Here is a 12,848-nt window from a genome sequence, read left to right as displayed (position 1 = left end):
CTGCAGTGGGAAAACTTCTGTCCTCTGGGGAGGTGCTAATCTAGCCTTTGCCTGAGGCGATCTGGCAAATGGCTCTGCGCAGGGCTTGGGCGGGGCGGGCTCAACAGGGCGGGCGGGCGGAGGGAGCGGTTATGGTGCCCTCAGTCCCGTTCCCAGAGGCTCTGCTTCTCAGAACCCCCGGAACCGCTGCAAACCTCGGAGGGAAAGCTGCCTTCCAACTGATGCCAGACACTCCCGCTTCTCCCGTTTGGGTCCGAGTCCCCAGCGATTCGCCCGTATCTGGAGCTCAGAGTCTGAGACTCCCCCCTGACCGAAAACGACAACCGCGCTCTCAGCCACCAGCCCGCTTTGCGCGCGCACCTCCGCACCGTTTTTTTTTCCACACTGCGCCTCCTCTGAGCCTCGGTGTGCTGTTATTTTTCCTTCTAGTTGAAGAGTCTCTCCTCAGCCAGCCCTGTGGTTCTTGCCGCCATCTTGGTCTCTCTCCTCCAATTATTATTTCTTATCTCATCTCTTTCATTTGCGTGCGGCCCCTCCTCCAGATCCTGAACCCTGAACCACGCGGGACATGGGGAACATTCACAGGCCTGAACAGCAGTGACCATGGCATTCATAATAGTCACTCTGAGCCTTTTGTTTGCTAGCTCACTCTGTGTTAGATTGGTTGCATTAAGAGTTCCCATTTTTCACACCACCCTGAATCCACACCTTTTGGTAGTGCCTTCTCACATTGACTTTGGACTTAGCCGTGTGATTTGCTTTGGCCGATAGGAAAGCAGCAAATTTGACTAAGCAGAAGCTTGAAAAAACACTTGCACATTAACTGCCACTAACATGAGAACAAACCTGAGCTAGTCTGCAGGAGGCATGTGAGAAACACATGGAGGACAGGTGAACTGTCCCTGTCAAGCTCATCCTAGGCCCACCAACCACCAGCCTACCCACCAGCTGACCACACAGATGTGTGATGAACCCTAGTCAAAATCAGCAGAACCACGCAGCTGACCCTTTAACTCATGAGGTATAATAATCAGTGATTGTTCTAAACCACAAGGGTTAGGACAGTGGTTCTCAAGCTTCCTAATGCCGCGACCCTTTAATACAGTTCCTCGTGTTGTGGTGACCCCCAACCATAAAATTATTTTCGTTGCTACTTCATAACTGTCATTTTGCTATAATGATATATCAGAGTTTATTCCACTCAAGACATAAAGAGCCGTTCCATTTTTAATGGCCACACAGAATTCCAAGGTACGGACGAATCGCCTGCCCCCACCAGGTGCTGTTCTAAGGTGTGAGGCCCTAGTCCAGGCCTCCCTCCTGCTCGGAGTGATAAAGTCGAAGCCGCCTCCACATGTCATTACTGCACACAGTGGTGCAGGTCACCTGTGTCCTGGCCACACCATCCCCGTGTGGGTTAGCCTGGAGAACACACTCGTAAAGGCAGAGCTGCTGCCTCACGTGGGCCTTGGCCTGCTGATACGTGCTTTCTGGGTTCACTCCATCTTGAAGCCCTCCAGCAGACAGATCACAATGAGGGCGTGTCCCGTATTTATTTCTTCTACCCTCACCCCACCCACCCACCATCCCTCCACTCCCCCCACTTAGCACACATTTATACACCCAGATGTCCGACTTCTCCATCCATCATTGATCCAGCTACATGCCTGTCCATCCACCCACCCGTGCACACATCTTTGTGCCCACTTGCCCATCCATGGCTGCTTCCAACTCTCCCAGCAAGTGCTCTCCCGCACCAGTCCTGTGCCGGTCCTGTGCTAGGGTCACGGGGCATGCAGAGATTAAAATGAATTAAGTTTACAATGTTCAAGAAAATCTTGGTCTAAGTCTGTATTCACTCCAGGTCACCTTCCAGGTGACTATTTGTTGAGCTCCTCCTATCAGTCAGGTGTTTCAGGCACTGGGCACAGATAGACACTGTTACTCTACCCCCTCCCACTTTACAGACGAAGAAACTGAGGCTCAGAGGTTATAGTGCAGTGGTTCTCAACCTTCTTAATGCTGCGACCCTTTAATACAGTTCCTCATGTTGTGGTGACCCCCAACCATAAAATTATTTTTGTTGCTACTTCATAACTGTAATTTTGCTACTGTTATGAATCGTAATGTAAATATCTGATATGCAGGATGTATTTTCATTGTTACAAATTGAACATAATTAAAGCATAGTGATTAATCACAAAAACAATATGTAATTATATATGTGTTTTCCGATGGTCTTAGGCGACCCCTGTGAAAGGGTCGTTCGACCCCCCAAAGGGGTCGGGACCCACAGGTTGAGAACCACTGGTTTAAGAAGTATTCAGCAGCAATAGCTAACTTATACACTTCTAAACCCCACATCCCCATCTGGCTGTGTGATGCAGAGCCTATATTCCATGTGCAGAAGCACTGCTGGGAGAGCACCAGAATAAGCAGAACTTTCTCTCTCCTGCTTGCCCTTCACCTTTAATTACACAGGGAGAAAGAGAAATGAAAGTTAAAGGCAGCACGAGCTGCCAGGACTAACTGCATATTGCAAAAGGAGCCATTTTCTTTGACTAAACACTTTCAAACAAGTTTCAGCTCCTGAATGCTTTAAATACGGATAGAAAATAACATAAATAATGTATGTGTGTGTGTGTGTATATATATATATACACATATACACATAGATATGTATTTATATCTATATGGCTCTTAATGAATCATTGCAAGGGACATTTTGAATGTTAAAATGGTGTGAATTTCTATACTCCTATCTGGCTTTTCAGGCACCAGACCCATCAATCTCTAAACCCTGACACCAGGCAGTTCATTGTTTTTCAAATTTATGACATTTTTCAGTCCATTGTTTTTAAACTGTCACCCTCAGTGGGTTGCTGGCACAACTCATTGCTACTCTCAGCTCCCACTGAATTCATCGCCCTAAGAGTGATGTGCTAGCAAAATTTTCAGTTGACTGATCTCCAGGATGGTAAATTCTCTCTGTGTGCTTCCTCTGCTGACATAATTAGTACTGTCCTCCACCCTTATCCCAAACAGAAATAATTAAGATTGTGATTGTCCATCCTAAACACAGATAATGAAAATGATGGAAATTAAAAACAGTAATTCTATCCAAGCTCTTGGTAGGATGGAAGACTAACTCTCACCCAGACATCCCAATCGTTTTATATCCCGGCAGAAATGTCCCTAATATTGCAGCATCTATCTGGTCTCTTGAGAAACTATTCTGTATCTGATTCTCAGTTTTTAAAGGCTTATTTTGATCTGCTGAATTTTCTCATTTGTTTTCTGAAATGCATGACTCAATGTACTTTATTCTCATCCCAGGGAATGGCCTGATTTCTCCTCTGGTTCTAAAAGTAATTGCATGGGGTTCAGTGAACATGGAAGTAAGTTCCTTCTCTCTGTCCTTGGTTGGGCATGGGCATAGGGTGCAGTATGTGTCAGGATTCAGGAATCAGAAAACTAGATCCAGCTGACTGTCCCTAACCAGGAATATGGCCTTGCACAAGTCACAATCATGTGTGATCCTGAGATTCCTTATCTACTAAATGAGGATTTGGATGATTTCTAAGGCTCTTTTTAGCACTGAAAGCCTATTAAATTACCCATAGATTTTTGTGATATTTTCTTTTACTGTAGTGAATACAGATGCTCCTTTGCTTAAGAAGGGGTTGCATCTTGATAAACCCATCATAAGTTGAAAATATCATAAATTGAAAATGCATTTAATACTACACTGTAGAGTAACTAAAGGTTGTTTACCCTTGTGATCACGTGGCTGAATGAGAGCTGTGGCTCACTGCTACTGCCCAGCATCAGGAGAGATTATCATTCCACATAGCACTAGCCCAGGAAAAAATAAAAATTCAAAACTCCAAGTGCAGTTTCTACTAAATGAGTATAGCTTTGGCACCATCATAAAGTAAAAAAATCCTAAGTTGAACCATCATAAGTCCAGTACCATCTGTATATACTTTTTTCAACAATTATGGTGTTTCTAATGAGTACGTTCTCTTATTTAAACTGTACACCTGAAAAAAAGTACACCTGTATAAAATTGTTATAAATATATTTTGTTTCCTATTCCATCTTGAAATTGGAAGGATTTGAAAAGTAATTAGGTCATTTGATCCATCAACAAACATTTATTGAGCACTTAATATGTGCCAGGCCTTAAGCTAGGTGCTTAAGAAAATAAAATGAAAGTGATTACAATACTGATGTAACTAATTATTTCTTTACAAAATCATTGAGTGGATACTTGTACACATCTCAGCCTCAACCCAAAGTACACATCTAGCCTAAGAAAATGTTTAATTTAACAGATAACTATATTATACAAGACTCAATAAGAAGCTAAAATCTTTTGTTAAAATGACTGTATTGATAATACACGTCCTCCAGTGTGTTCTTAAGAGATAGTGTGAAAGTGATTTGAGTTCTGATACCTATTTACATTAACTAAATTGCTGAGCTCAGTGTCTGGTATAGAAGGAAAGAGCTGTAATAATTTTTATGTTCCTATCCCTCCTTTGTCTTTCCACCTCCTTCCCCTGGGATTAATCTGACTTCTCTCTCACTCCTCCTACCCACACTGTACTCAGAGGTTACACTAGTGAAGCAGTAGAATCACCAGGCATCTCCATCCTGGCTCTCAACACTGTGAAACACAACTGCCTTCTTTGGTTCTAACCCGACCACTTCCTACCCTCTACTCAGCACATGCTTATGCCAAAATGACCTGGGAACCAAGCAGGTGATAGAAAATCTGTATAATCAATAGGTTTCTGTGTATTAAGAAACTCAAAGAAGTCCTTGCATTAACCAAGAAGCCCAATAAGTCACACAGGCAGAAAAGTCTACATCTGTCATTCTCCACTCTTTGACAAGGCTCATACGAGAGAATCTGTTTTGTGACCACATTTTACAAAACAGATTTTTCTTTGTTTTTTTGTTATCATTGTTAGTGTTGTTGCTCCAACTAATTAATTTAGAATGCAATTCTAATCTCTAGCACCCCTCCACACCAGGAACTAAGTCTTTTAGAATAAAAACCTTTGGTAACTTGCTTTTCAAGTACAATGAAGGCTCATTAGTGGTGATTTATAAGTCATTAGAAAAGATAATTTACCACACAGAGAAAAGAAACCAGTCAAATATTTTTAAAACACAATAGTTGAGCCATACTTATTTAATGAGATATAGTCTAAGGATGACAAAAAAACTTAAACTTTATCCAGTAGTCTAATCACTAGCAGTAATATTGGTATTAGTATTTTTAAGTATTTAAATATATAGTATGATAATGATATGAAAAATATACTGTTGTTATTGAAAATTAAGATTTTCAGTGTAAGAGAAAAAAGGAAAATGTGTAAATTTTTTAAAGTAAAAACTCTAGAGCTTGAAAGCAGTAATGGCCCAGTAATGAGCACCCCTGCTGAACAGATTTGGGACTCAAATATTATAAACCACAAAAAGGAAGCAGGACTCCTTGGGGGAAAGCTGATTACAGGTCTGCAGCAGGAAATTATATAAGATGAGCTTGGAGCATTTTGTTGCTCTGGAAAGCAAGGAAGCCATCAAGTTTAAAGGTACTCAACAGGTCACAGAAACCACCTTCAGAGGACTCCCACTGGCCAAAGATGGGACAATTTGAGTATCGAAATGAATAATGATTGCAATTGGTTGAAATACACTGAATATATCAAAATCCATAATGAAATATTTTTTAGAGACAGAAAAACCTTTGAAGAGAATTAACTTAGAATTTACCTTCCCCTTCTTTCAAAAAAACAACAACTTTATTTCAGTATACCAAATGGCTCCAGTTGATAAGAGAAAGCTCTTCTTTTTTCCTACTCATATCTTTTGTAATTTTTATTTTATTTTTCAATTACAGTTTACATTCAATATTATTTTGTATTAGTTTCAGGTGTATAGCATAGTAACTAGGCAATCGTGTACTTTACAAAGTGTTCCCCCTATATTTCAAGTACCCACCTGGCCCCATTCATAGTTACTACAACATTATTGACTATATTCCCTATAATGTACATTATATACCCAATTAGTACATATATATATATCCTATATTTAAAAAGCATAATATGCAAATTGACCGAACAGCGAAAAACATTATTGACTATATTCCCTATAATGTACATTATATGCCCTTGACTATATTATAACTACCAATTAGTACATATATATCCTATATTAAAAAAGCATAATATGCAAATTGACCAAACAGCAAAACTACCTGTTGCTATGACGCACACTGACCACCAGGGGGAAGACGCTCCCACAGGGGGAGTGCCACTCAGCCAGAAGCTGGGCTCACAGCTGGTGAGTACAGCGGCAGTGGCGGGAGCCTCTCCCAACTCCGCTGCAGGCGGGCAGAAGGAGCAAGTGGTCCCAGACTGGGAGAGGCCTGGACTGCGAGAGGGCCGAAACCAGCTCTCCAACACCCCCCAAGGGGTCCTGGATTGTGAGAGGGTGCAGGGGAGGTTGACCAGCTGGAGAGGGCTCCAGGACATGTCCGGCCCATCTCAAACAGTCCTGATCGGCAGATCCCAGCAGCAAGCTAACCTACCTGTCAGAGCGTCTGCCCCCTTGTGGTCAGTGCACGTCATAGCGAGTGGTTGAGTGGCCTTAGCATATCATTAGCATATTATGCTTTGATTGGTTGAACAGATAACCAGATGACCAGACACTTAGCATATTAAGCTTTTATTATATAAGATTTTTTTTAATTTCAGGGAGGAAAGGAAAGGGAGAGAGATGTAGAAACATCAGTGATGAGAGAGAATAATTGATTGGCTGCCTGCTGCATGCCACACACTGGGGTTTGAGCCTGCAACCCAGGCATGTGCCCTGACCAGGAATCAAACCGTGACCTCCTGGTTCATAGGTCAATGCTCAACCGCTGAGCCATGCCAGCCAGGCCGAATTAGTACATCTTAATCCCTTCACCTTTTTCACCCAATTGCCCAATCTCCCTCTCCTCTGGCAACCATCAGTCTATTCTCTGTACCTATGAGTCTACTTCTATTTTGTTCATTTATTTTGCTCTTTAGTTTCCATATATAAGTGAAATCATATGGTATTTTTTTTCTCTATTTGACATTTCACTAACATAATGTCCTCTAGGTCCATCCATGCTATCACATATGGTAAGATTTTATTTTTTATGGCTGAGTAATATTTCATTGTATATATGTACCACCACTTTTGATGGGCACTTGGGTTGCTTCCATATCTTGGCTATTGTAAATAACGCTGCAATGAGCATAGGGGTACATGTATTCTTTCAAGTTAGTGTTTTGGATTTCTTCTGTTATATACCCAGAAGTGGAATCATTGGGTCATAAGGCAGTTCCAAGTTTTAATTTTTTTTTTAGTCCATTTTTAATTTTTTGAGGAACTTCCATACTGCTGAGAAAGTTCTTCTTTACAAAAGAATCTTAACTAATAAATGTAGTAGGAATTTTAACACTAGAAAAATCACCATTTTACAACCCCTCGTGGAATAATTATTCGGGCTACCATCAAGTGTTGCTAAGACAATTAAGTGAAAGGATAATGATAACTGATATTCATAGGCTATCAAGTAACACCCCATTGGTTATTTGCTGAGCTTAAGGGAGGAAATGCAACTTTACAACAGTAGGATCAGATGGTCATTCTTTGCATCCTTAAAACTAGAAGACAACATTTGCCTCCTGATATGGTGTAATATGAAGTACCCATATACATCTATGAAGTATTCTTTTCAAAAATGTTGAACCTAAACTTAATCAAGTCTATAGCTCTAACTTTCAGTTTATGAGAAATATAAGAGAATAAAACCATGTTAAATGCCATCATTCAGAAGCAATCGGACAAATCAGAATGAAAGGTATTCTCCATGACAACTAACCTGGTCTTTTCAACAAGTAAATGGCATAAGTGAAAAGGGGGTTAAGGATACATTTAAATATTAAAAAAAGTCTCCAGAGACACAATATTCAAATGTGTGCAACTTATTTGTATTCTGACTTAAACAAACCAATTGTTAAAATAAAAAAGAACACCAAGGAAATTCAAAAATGGACTGGGTATTAAATAATGAGGAAATATTGCTAATTTTGTTGGACATTATAATGGTATAGTGGTTAAGTAGAAAATTTCCTTATTTGTAAAGATATAGAAATATGTTGAAATATTTAAGGAAAAAAAATATCAGATTGTGCAGGATTTGCTTTAAAATTCTTCAGCCAAAAGGGGAGAAGCAAATATGGTAATATTTATTTAAGATGAGTATGTAGAGCTTCGCTACACTATTTTTCAACCTCTATAAGTTTGAATTTTTTAATAACAAAAGTTTAAAAGAAAAGGTTTTTCAAATGTGATTTTTTTTTAAAGCCCCTTGCCTCCTGGAGACTACCTCGGGATGGCTATAGTTACTTTCCTTTTAGGAAAATGACCTTTGGCTTTCAGAATCTCTCTATAAGCATCTGAAGTCTTCAATTCATGGTGAATATTTTAGTACTCCCTGTTACTGTTTTCCCCAAATTGGGTATTATATTTCTTCTGAAATCTTTTCTCTAAATACTATATCAACTGCCATCTGCTCCACTAAGTCTATTCATTCATTCATTTAACAAATAACTGTTGGATGACCTCAATGTGCTACACACAGAAGATATTGTGGAAGCAATAAAGACAAGTTCTTGATTCTCTCTGAGCTGACACTCTAAGTGACAGAGACAAGCAAAGAGGAAATTACAGTGCACAAAGAAGCATGCTATGATAGGGGAACCAGAAGATATAAGAAAGAGACCTAACTCAATCTAGAAGGAGTAATTTGTGCACTGAGACCTAGAGAACCTATAGGAGTGAGCCAGGGGTCAGGAGACCAAGAGTAGTCTAGGCATAAGAAACAGCATGTGCAAAAAAAAAACCAGACATAAATGAGAACAAGGCATGTTCTTGAAAATTGTGATGGTTAATTTCATGTGTCCATTTGACTGGGTCATGGGGTGCCAGACATTTGATCAAACATTATTATGGGTGTGCCTGTGAGGGTGTTTCTGAATGAGATTAATATTTAAACTGGTAGACTGAGTAAAGCAGACTACCATCCTCATGGGATGGGCCTTATCCAATCATTTGAAGACCTGAATAGAACAAAAGGCTGAGTAAGAGAGAATTTCACCTGCCTGGCCATTTCAGACTGAAACTTGCACCATTAGCTATCCTGTTTCTCAGGCCTTTGGATTCAGACTAGAACCACACACTGGCTCTCCTAGATCTCCAGCTTTCTGACTGCAGATCTTAGGACTTGTCGGTCTCCGCATCACGGGAGCTAATTCTTATAATAATAACTAGAATTTTGTGCACTGGGGTGGGAGAGAGTCCCTCAGCCCGGCCTGCACCCTCTCAAAGTCCAGAACCACTCGGGGATGTCCACCTGCTGGCTTAGGCCCACTTCCCATGGGGATCAGGCCTAAGCCAGCAGTCGGACATCCCTCTCGCAGTCTGAGACCCCTCGCTCCTTACTGCCTGCCTGCTCACTGCTCTTTACTGCTCAGCTCAGTGCTCCTTAGCACTGCCACAGAGGCAGGAGAGGCTCCCACCACCACCACTGCGCTCGCTAGCTGTGAGCCAGGCTTCTGGCTAAGCAGCGCTCCCCCTGTGGGAGCACACTAACCACCAGGGGGCAGCTCCTGCATTGAGCATCTGCCCACTGGTGGTCAGTGCACATCATAGTGACCAGTTGTTCTGGTCTTTCTGCCGTAATGGTCACTTAGGCTTTTATTATATAGACTAGAGGCTCAGTGCACAAAATTCATGCACGGGAGGGGTGCCTCAGCCCAGCCTGCACCCTCTCGCAATCCGGGACTGCTGGCTCCTAACCGCTCACCTGCCTGCCTGCCTGATTGCCCCTAACCACTCTGCATGCCTGCCTGATTGCCCCTAACCCCTCTGTCTGCTGGCCTGATCACCCCTAACCACCTTCCCCTGCTGGTCTAATTGCCCCTAACCTCCTTCCCCTGCCAGCCTGATCACCCCTAACCACCTTTCCCTGCTGGTCTAATCACCCCTAACTGCCCTCCCCTGCTGGCCTGATCGCCCCTAAATGCCCCCCGCCCCGCCATCCTGATCACCCCTAACTGCCTCTGCCTCAGCCCCCACCTCCGTGGCTCTGTCCTGAAGGAGGACCGGATGACCGGAAGATGTCTGCTCTATCTGGTCTAATTAATGCCAGAAGCTAATTCCAGCATGTCATAAATGCAAGAAGTTTCATGAAAAGGTTGATGGAACCTTGAGGATTGCCTGCTGGAAATGGCTAAGGGCATTTCCCCACACCTAAAGATTTGCATAGATGATTGCTTGCTGCCAGACAGCTGAGGGCATTTCAATCTACATATTATTGCCTCCTACTGGCCAAACACCTGAACAGCTGTAGGCAGTTCCCCCAATCTGACAATGGATTCTGTATACTAAACCTTGCCTTTGATATGTATATCTACCTTGCTTTAGGACAATTTGTGTTAATAAAAAGCAAGGGGTCCAGAGGGACAGAAGAACTTGGTTCCTTTAGCTAAGTCTCCTCTGGCTCCCCAAAATGCCTTCCAAAATTATGTTTCAGCTCTAGACTCTTTATTCATTTATAGCAGCCCCTTCTCCAGATTCCTGAAACCCTTCTAGATGCCGAGAAACACACACCAGCAAATTAGCATATTACCCTTTTATTAGTATAGATAATAATAATTTACTATTATAACACACATATACACACACTTTTGGTTCTGTTTCTCTGGAGAACCCTGACTGACACAGATCTAAAAAATGTTCAGCAGGACTAGCACACATGAAGTATATGTTTGGGAATGAGAGAAGTGGAGGGAAAGAGATGAAATTGGATAATTAAGCAGAAATTCATATACTGAACACTTTATCCCAAAGAAAATGAGAATTCATGAGATTTTTTAGCATAGTCAGATTTGCATTTGAGAAAGAACATGTTGGCTGAGTAGATTGGAGGGGGCAAGACAAGTCAAGCAGCCCGGGTAAGAAGTTGTTACAATATTCCAGCCAATAGTTTATCTCCATAGCACCCACAACAAGGCATTTTGAAACTCCTCATGGCCTTTATCCCTACCACTTTGAAGCATAGATATTTGTGCACATTTTCTCTCTTCTTCTAGAACAGGCTCCTTAAGGATGGGACCTAAGTCTCATCTTTATTTGCTTCACATAGCCTAATAATATTAGCAAGCACTTAATACTTAACCTGTGCCAATCATGCTATACCCATACTGTCTAATCCTCACAATAACCATACAAGATAGCTATTATCCCCATTTAGATGAGGAAATATTCGGTATATCCCCAGGCTCACACAGCTGGTAAATGGTGGAGTTTGGATCCCCACCCCAGTTTGTCCCACCCCCAGTTCTCATGCTCCCACTATACCATGTTCTCCCTGGATAGTGCCTGCAATAAACTCATATTCAGTTGAGTTGCAAGATGTCCGAGTCCAATCTTATTAAACTATGGATTTTTTCTTTTGATGTATGCCTATCTATAGATGTTACCCATATTTCAGGGTTGCTGGTTTTTGTTTTTTGTTTTTAATTTCCTAAAGTACTCCAGAGCAGAGGCTTTTTTTATTCTCACATAAATGTGAAGGTGCATCTCAGGCACTTTCTATATAATAGTGTCAGCAGTGAAGTGACTTGACTGGTGAGGTCGAGAGAAGTAGAAGAAGAGGATGCTGGAGCCAAAAAGGAGAGCCAAGGCTGGCAGGAGCACCAGCGGCAGGCAGGCTCTGGTGCAATTCGAGGAAACATTAAAGGCTGGCATCACTCTCCGCTCAATCCATAATGCGACTGAGCCGCAACCCCAGGGGTTTTGAGAAACAAGAATCAGCAGAATTTTGCAATTTTAATAGAATGTATAAGCAACTAGAAGTTTCAGGGAAGCCTTCACTTCATTACCTCAGCAGTTGTCTCCTGACCTTTTGGCTGCTCTTTGTACAAAAACGCTTTTATGTGTTTTCACTTAAGTAGAATTAACATTTTCCCCTTCGTGGCATGAACTCGTGGTAGATGAATGCTTTAATAGATGGCAAGCAGTTTTTCAATGTCACATTTCTATAACAGTGTTATGGAACAAAACTAATTGTTGTCTGTATTGGAGGCAATTCTATTCACAGCGAGATAAATTGGATTTCTGAACTGTGATTTCCATTGTGTTACCTCTATGTATCATGAAAGCTATCCTGATGTGCACAGCGGTCAGACTACTTACTTATACAGTGAGGTCCAGCTTTATGCTGAATCCATCATCTCTCCCTTCCCCAGGGAGGACAGAAGCACAACGGAAGCATAATTGTAAACCAGCATCTAATAGAACAGGTTCATGAGGATACACTACTCTAAATATCAGTATGAACATTCAAAGACTAAAGAACATAATCCATTCCTTAAGAGGATTAGACATCACTGTGAATTTTCCAGTTTATCACTGTGGAGTTTGTGTATATGTGAGGCTCTCTCTGTCTCTCTCACTTGCTTTTTTAAATAATACATTTTAGATATATGCATACATATAACTATTTCAGGATTCAAACCACCATCAATAAAAAACAAGCCTGTCTTTCAATTTGTAAATTTAGATGCCACTGATCTCAACTTTTAATATGTTGGGCAGTGTGTTGGGTGGCATTTTCAGTCTCTATTAAAAAAGATTTGCTAAGTGCATAAGTAGAGCAAAAATATTATGGAAGACAAGATGGGAAGTGTGGATGTTCCTACTGTTGTGATTGAAAGGCAAAGTTGAGGCAG

Source organism: Myotis brandtii, unplaced genomic scaffold (assembly GCF_000412655.1).
Source record: "Myotis brandtii unplaced genomic scaffold, ASM41265v1 scaffold581, whole genome shotgun sequence".
NCBI lineage: Eukaryota > Metazoa > Chordata > Mammalia > Chiroptera > Vespertilionidae > Myotis > Myotis brandtii.
This window is presented reverse-complemented; position numbering follows the sequence as displayed.